The following is a 6,168-nucleotide window of genomic DNA, read 5'->3' as shown; positions in this document are numbered from 1 at the left end:
GTGGTTCCCCTAGCCTTTTAGTGATAATAATAAAACATAATTTATAAACTGCAATTTATGGTATATTAATTTGTGGCTCAGCTGGTCAAGAATCTGCCTTCAATGGGAGGTCTCTTTAGTGGGAGACCTGGGTTTGATCCCTGGGTTGGGAAGACCCCCTGGAGAAGGGAAAGGCTACCAACTCCAGTATTCTGGCCTGGAGAATTCCATGGACTGTATAGTCTATGGGGTTGCAGAGAGTCGGAGATGACTGAGCGACTTTCACTTCACTTCACAATGTATATAGTGTAACTACATACTTATATATAACACATTAAGACATAAATTAAAATAAATAAGTCATATAATTATGCAAATTATATATATATATATAAATAATATGACTCAATTTATATGAGTTTGAGCAAACTCCAGGAGTTAGTGAAGGACAAGGAAACCTGGCATGCTGCAGTCCATAGGGCTGCAAAGAGTTGGCCAAGACAGAGTGAGTGAGCAACAATGACAAAAATATAATAATTATGTCAATAATATAAATATATAAACAAACATACAATAATATACTTACAGTATAATAGTAATTATACATATAACTCTATGAGTAGCTAACATTATCTATGCTTTCTATGGGCTATGCTATGCTTTGTTGCTCAGTCATGCTGGACTCTTTGCGACCCCAAGAACTGTAGCCCGCTAGTCTGCTTATCCGTGAGGAGTCTCTAGGCAAGAATACTGGAGCGGGTTGCCATGCCCTCCTCCAGGGGATCTTCCCAACCCAGGGATCAAACCCAGGTCTCCTGCATTGCAGGCAGATTCTTTACCATCTGAGCCAGCAGGGAAGCCCTACTATGGGCTAAGCCTTGTCCTAAGAGTGCTAACCTTGTTTATTTCTTACAACCACTTAGGGAAGTACAATTATCCTCATTGTACAGGTTGGGTAAAGCGAGGCTCAGAGACCAGAAGGGACCTCCAGAGACACATAGAGGCTCTGGGACTTGAACTCGGTCTGTCTACCCCACTTGATCCCAGAGTCTTCCTTCCTCCAGGAGGAAACCCCTTCCTAGACTGGGATCCTGGTTCCACCGATTCCACCTCTGGACCTCTGTCCAGCTTGATCCCATCCCCTCTACCGTGTCAGCTGGAACAGACTCCCCTCCCAGTCCTGCAGCCTTCCCTCCCACTCGGGGCCTCTCTGCCTGCCACCTCCCTCCCCTCCGCACCCCGTGCTGCTTGGGTGTGTGACCACAGTGGGAAGGCTTTCCCCTCCTCTTGGTATCAAATTTTCCCTTGCAGTTTCCTGCTTTCATTCCTGGCAGGAGTCCTTGGCCTGTGGACAGCAATCCCTCCCCGCCTCTCTCCTGTGTTTGGAGCAGAGCCAGGAAATCTGTCCCAAGCCTGGGGCTTCCTCCAGGGGCCAGGACTAGTGGGGAGTGGACGTGGTGAGCACTCCTATAGGCATCCCACTGGGCCCATCACAACCTTTTGGTCCCTTCCCCCAGGGTCCCCCCTCACGTGGCTGGTGGTCAGCAGGCCCCTCTCTAGCTGCCCTGGTGTTTCCTTTTGGCCAACGCCCAGCCTGGGGCAGCAGATGAGGGTGAGGCCTCCCCAGGAGGAAGAACTGCCGCTGTCCTGGGCTGGGCTGGGCTGGGAGCGGCCAGACCGGCTTCACTGCTCAAGTGCCACCTCCTCTCCCTCCTCTCTTCTCCACCAGCAGCCGTGGAGTCTCCCAGGGAGTGGGGGTCTGAGAGGTGATCACAGGTGGTGCATGGGCAAACATTAATATTCTATATTTTACCAGTCATGTATTTATTTTAATGAATATCAGAAAAAAACCTCACAAGCAATTAATGCATTAAACCTTGATTTCATGGATGTTATTGCTTGTGGTGAGGTAAATTGGAAAAGGGAGGCCATTTCAAGTCAAAGGGTCAGACTGAATCAAAGTCAGTATTGTGCAGGTAGAAGTGTGGGCAGCAACCCCCAGGAGGGTCAGAGAAGCTGCTGAAGCTCAGGAGACACGGAGGAGGCCCATGAGATCCCAGGGTCCAGCCTGGCTCTGCCAGTGGTGGGATGGGGGCATCTTGGGCAGCTCGCTGCTCCTCGCGAGCCTTAGTTTCCTCTCCTGTCACGTGAGGAAGAGCCGTAGCAGCCTGAGGAGCTGTGGTGGGATGAAACCCGGTGAGGCGGGCGGGGGGCTGGCCTGGACCTCATCACCGAGTCATTGCTCGGCGCTGCAGCAGCAGCATGTGGTGGTATTACTGGTAGTATTAGCATCACTATGCAAACCTCAGGAGCTTATTCTGGGTGCCGCGACCCATGGCTTTCAGCCGGGAAGGATCCTCAGCACAGTTTCATGTGAGCAGCCCCTGCCAGGGGCGCCCTGCTCATGTTCACAGCTCTGGGCCAGGCAGGCTGGGTGTCCGTCCAGTTCGGCCACCCACGGGGCTGCTTGGAGCCACCATATCCTTAACTGTGGCCTTAGACCAAGAGACCCACCTCATAGGGTCATGGCTGTGAAGAGCAGTGAAAAGGGCTGGCCAGGTCTCCAGAACTGTAGGGCTTCACCCTGTGTGATTTTGTCTTCTCTTGGGGTGAAGATCTGCTGGTTGGGCAGGGAAAGTTTGGCACAATCTGGGGGGTTCTGAACCAGCTCTGAGTGTTAGGATGTGTTGTCCTTGACATGCTCGTCTGTCCACCCATCCATCATCCATTCAGCCTCTATCCATCCTTCATTCTCGTCTCATTTATCCATTCATCTATCATCCACCATCCATCCATCCATCCACCCATCCATTCCAATGAGTGATGGTGGGGGCAGTGGTGCTATGCCAGGGCGTTGGGATGTTATCCTGGGCAATCGCTACGCAGGGTGTGAGGAGGGGAGGAACCCGGGCAGATTTGGGTCTGAAGGTCCCTCTGGCCACTGTGTGGCTGTGGACAGGGCTGAGAGTGGGAAGAGGCCAGACAGGCTGCAGGCTAGAGGAGCTCCTGGAGGAACCAGTGTGGAGGTCGGAGTGGACAGGTGCACTGTCATAGGGGCTGCATGGGGACTGTGCTGGGCTCAGGAGTGTGTGTGTGTGTGTGTGTGTGTGCTGGGGGGGTGGTTCACAACCATTGTGGACCAGTGGTTTAACAAGTTGGGCTGTTAGGGGAAAGAGAGGGATACAACTGATGGGGACGCGGAGTTCAGGTTTGTTAGTTACAAGGTGAGAGACAAATACAAGCAAATATGAATCGGGTGTGAAGGGAAGGGGGCCACAGAGCTAGAGAGAAATAAATACAGACAGATAGATGATAGATAAAGAGATTAAAGCTGTGCCCCCCTCTCCCCCTGGACAGACTGTGGTGGGGCAGGAGGGGCCTCAAGGAGCAGGTCTGGGCCCAGGCAGAGGGAGGGGACAAGCTCCATCTTCAGGAGGAGGAAGAGGAGGGGCCTGTGAGTGCTGTTGGGAGGGGTGGAGGGCAGGGGGGGATGGGAGTACGGGATGGGGCTGGGGGTGGGGGTGGGAGGGTGGAATGTTTGGTGTCAGGAAATCTAGGGGGTTTCTATTTTGAGGCTTGGGTTTTCTTTGGGCAGAGAAGTGAGCTCATTTGCTGAGAAGGGGAGGGGTGCATGAGAGAAGGGCTGAAACAGTCCCCTTGGTGATGAGACCCTTGGGGTAGCTGGGAACAGGGAGAGGGGTTGACTCCAGGACCCCCTTGGACTTTGTTGGGGTGTGTGGGCTGTGTGTTTGTGTGTTGGGTCATTGGCGGGGCTCTGGGTTGAACTGACCCCAGGCCACTTCTTAACCCATCCCTTCCACCACTAGCTACACCCCGCCCCCCCGCCCCCAACTATTAGCACTAGGTATCCAAACTGGGCTTCCCTGCTGGCTCAGACAGTAAAGAATCTGCCTGTGATGCAGGAGACACCAGTTTGATCCCTGGGGCTCGAAGATCCCCTGGAAAAGGGAATGGCAACCCACTCCAGTATTCTTGCCTGGAGAATTCCAGGGACAGAGGAGCCTGGTGGGTTACAGTCCATGGGGTTGCAAAGAGTCGGAAATGACTGAGCAACTAACGCCACTACTATCCAACCTGTGGTCCTTGTGTGCCAGGAGACCCTCTGTGAGAGGAGGGTCATACAGTACCGGGCCCAGGAGATGCACAGCCTTCCAGTTTGTCCCTCTCACACTTGTCCTGTATTTTCCTGCCATGCCCCAGCTCAAGAACCTTCAGTGGCTCCTAACTGCCTGTGGGCTCAAGCTCAACCTTCTTGGCCTGGAACTCAAGGCTTCTCCGAGTCTGGTCCTGCCTCCTTTCAAGCTGTGGCTTCTTCCTGCTCCCTCCTGACACGCCTGCCTGAGTGCTGAGACTGGGGTCCAGCCACCCTAAGCTTTGTCTCGAATAAGTCAGGCTCTTCTGTGCCTGCTTTCCTCTGCACATGTGCCTCTTCCCAGAATGCCCTTCCTCCTCTGCTGAGGCTGGTGGTAACTTAGCCCCCCTTCCTGCAGTCTCCCCTGATGCTCCCAGGGAGAGTGCTCCCTGTGACCATTCTCACGGGACTGGGAGGGCCTTCAGACATCAGTGATGGTCTCATCCCTCCTGGTGTCTCCCTTCAGGACCTGCTCAAAGCAGTTTTAGGTTCCTGCTGTAAATCAGCAAGAGAGTGATTGGATGGTTGGATGGGTGGATGGACAGATAAGTGGACAGATGGATGAGTGGATGGATGGATGAATAGATGGATGGATTCAGAAAGAATTAGGAACCGAGAGATCTCCAGGAAAGGAGCCAGCAGAGAGCTCAGAGCACAACCTTAGATCCTGCTTCAGCTCATGTTTTGCTGTGACCAGGCACACAGGTCTCACTCTAACCCTCCTCTCGCTATTGCCATAGGGTCATCACTTCCATTTAACAAATGTAGGAACTGAGGCTGAGAGAGGCCTAAGGCATCTAGGAAGTGGATGGGCCACTGTTTGAGCTTCAGTTTCCAGCTTTTAGTCCAGTGCCCTTCCTGGAGCTTACAGCTGTGGCCCTGTTGTCTGCCCTTATGGAGCCTGTCAGTTCAGTTCAGTTCAGTTCAGTCACATAGTCATGTCTGTCTCTTTGTGATCCCATGGACTGCAGCACGCCAGGCCTCCCTGTCCATCACCAACTCCTGGAGTTTACTCAGACTCATGCCCATTGAGTCAGTGATGCCATCCAACCACCTCATCCTCTGTCATCCCCTTCTCCTTCCGCCTTCAATCTTTCCCAGCATCAGGGTCTTTTCAAATGAGTCAGCTCTTTGCATCAGGTGGCCAAAGTATTGGAGTTTCAGCTTCAGCATCAGTCCTTCCAATGAATATTCAGGACTGATCTCCTTTAGGATGGACTGGTTGGATCTCCTTGCAGTCCAAGGGACTCTCAAGAGTCTTCTCCAACACCACAGTACAAAAGCATCAGTGTTGGTTATTTCATGTCTGCATTGATTGGGGCACAAGGAAAGTCACCTGCTTTGGAGCCAGACAGGCCTGGGTGGAAACCTGGCTCTGTCATTGAACAGCTGGGGACTCGGGCTTGTCATATCATCGTGGACACTCCGTGTTCTCAGCTGAAAAATGGGGACATTAACGGAGGCTCCCAGGGCCATTGTGAGGATAACAGAAGACAGAGTGTGTGAAGTGCTCATCACAGCTGAGGGCCGGGGGCTCTGAACACAAGCCCGCCCCATCTCCCCTTCCTCCTCCTTCTCTCCCAGGTAAGCCCTGCGTTCTCTCCCCTTGGCCCTGTTCCTGGCTGTCTGTGCCATCACTGTAGCTGCCGCCTCAGCCCTGCGAGGGGAGGAGGGAACCAGGCCAGGGCGGTGACGAGGCTGCTCGGTTCTCATCTGCCCCTGATGCTCTGGCCTCACAGGCCTCTCCCCGCAGGGAGGCAGCCTGGTCTCTGGCTCCTGAGCTGATGGCTGTCCTGCCTCGGCCCCAGGAGGGCGCAGGCTCCTTTGTTCACCTCTGATCAGAGGGGCCAGGGAGGCAGCTGCCAGAGATGCTCTCGCGTCCAGACCACATGGAGCAGGTTGGCGGGCACCCTTGCTTCCTGGTCCCCAGTAACCCCTCCTGCCTCATAGGCAGGCCTCTGTACCCAGACCTTGAGAGATTTAGCCCCAGCCACCCCGGGTTCTCGCCTCCACAGCTAAGTCTGCCGGGCTCTAGG

The 6,168-nt window shown here is 53.7% G+C and overlaps 1 protein-coding gene across 1 annotated transcript in view; it reads left to right on the top strand.

Annotated features, from left to right (window-relative positions):
* Positions 1–3,089, top strand: part of MATN1 (matrilin 1) — a 24,287-nt gene extending 21,198 nt beyond the window's left edge. Inside the window, exon 9 of the transcript XR_006265233.1 lies at positions 3,063–3,089. The gene's annotated coding sequence lies outside the window, so the exon portion shown is untranslated. The remainder of the gene's footprint in view (positions 1–3,062) is intronic.
* Positions 3,090–6,168: the final 3,079 nt, after the last annotated feature.

The sequence above is a fragment of the Cervus canadensis genome, chromosome 24 (assembly GCF_019320065.1).
Source record: "Cervus canadensis isolate Bull #8, Minnesota chromosome 24, ASM1932006v1, whole genome shotgun sequence".
Taxonomy (NCBI): Eukaryota; Metazoa; Chordata; class Mammalia; order Artiodactyla; family Cervidae; genus Cervus; species Cervus canadensis.
Note: the sequence above shows the minus strand (reverse complement) of the source record. Positions and strands in the feature narration are given on the sequence as shown.